This window comes from Propithecus coquereli, unplaced genomic scaffold, assembly GCF_000956105.1.
Source record: "Propithecus coquereli isolate 6110/MARCELLA unplaced genomic scaffold, Pcoq_1.0 Scaffold15, whole genome shotgun sequence".
Classification (NCBI taxonomy): domain Eukaryota; kingdom Metazoa; phylum Chordata; class Mammalia; order Primates; family Indriidae; genus Propithecus; species Propithecus coquereli.
Window position 1 is genome coordinate 10816775 of NW_012139413.1, and position 1686 is coordinate 10818460.

Below are 1686 nucleotides of genomic sequence, written 5' to 3' on the forward strand. Positions count from 1 at the left end.
TACACAATTGCTTTATGCTTATTTCCTTATTTTAAGTGTTCAAGGATAAACTTGCACATCAATGAGTTTGCATTACCAACCTAGAGAAAAGTCTTTTGATTAAGCTTTTTAAATTCAAAGAACAAATTCACTGAGTTACTCAAGAGTCAAATCACCTCGTATTCTGCAACAAAATTTACATTACAGATATAAGTAAAATAATCATAAATATATTGCTCCATGTTGCAATGTGACACTGTCATTTTTTCATCCTGTGAAAAAGGATGAGTCACAGACCAAAACAGAATTCTTAAAATATTCCTTTTCTGAATCTCCATCAGGCTCCAACTAGGTGCAATTGGTCTCTTGTGTACTCAGAAAAAAAGAAGCAAGTGGCCAATTAAACTGGGAATGAGCCCACTGAATGGTCAATTTTTGGCAGTCATTAAGTTGCAGATGTAAAAAAATTGGCTCTAACTTACTCATAAAACCATGACTTGTAAAGAAACAACCATGAGAGGACACCTTGGTATTGGTTTGATCTCTTATGACTACCAAGAGAGGAGATAATAATAAAACCAGCAGATTTCTCACACAGAGAGATCTTTGAATAAAACCATGGTTTTCAGAACAGTTTTATTTTCTTTAATAATATCAATAAATGTGACCACCTCTTCTAGCCATGTATATACTTTACCAACAAAATCACGAACAGTGAAAAAAACCCCACGGATATAAACTAATATTTGGTCTCATCAGCAGCAAAGAATCCATTTGACAGAGCAATTCTACATTTTGATGTGTTAGAGTCATAACTCAATATGCTTTTGACAGAATACAACTTTAACCCTTCCTTCCTTAGTGATAATAATATTCAAATATCTTTCTTGCTATCAGCAGTAGTTGACTATCTATTCCAGTAGGAGGGTGTGTGTGTGTGTGTGTGTGTGTGTGTGTGTGTGTGTGTGTGTGTATGCATGTATGCATCTGTGTTTGGAAATACAGATGGGGCAAATGTCAGGAGAGCCATAGTATGGACAAAAAAATAATGCTTACTGGCACATTTTAAACACTATCCTCATTTTTAACAATACCTAAACCCAGGAAAGCTATACAAAGCTATATTCAATGCTATAGATTGAGGTCCTGCAAAACCTTATGTGGAACTTCCAAGAAATAAGGGCCAACCAAGCATGAAGAAGCATGGCAAAGGTCCAACCACCAGCCACAGCAATTAGGAAAGAATCCTGGGGTCAAATAGAATCAGCTTCTGGATGAGCAAACTTACACACAAACAAACACACATACACAATAAATGTAGACAGTTCTCTTTTAGTGTGGCTTACTACTTGTAGTTGCTGGTGGCATTCAGCAAAGAGCACATATCGTTTTCAACTCTTGCAGTAAAGAGATCTAAAGTTAATCAGACAGGCTGCCTTTCAACTCCAGCTCTGACACTAATTCTGTGAATGTGTGCCAGTCATATCACTTCTTTGCTTCAATTTCCTCATTTGTAAAATTAAGGCATCGGACTTGATGATTTTAAAAATTCCATCCACCTGTTACATTCAATGATTCTACACTTAGCACAAAGGAGCATATGTGTCTTCTATATTGCCACACTATGCTACCAGTTTATTTCTTTTGCAGGAACTAAAATAAAGTATCCAAGAAACTCATAGGTTGGTTTTTACTTAAGAGAAACTC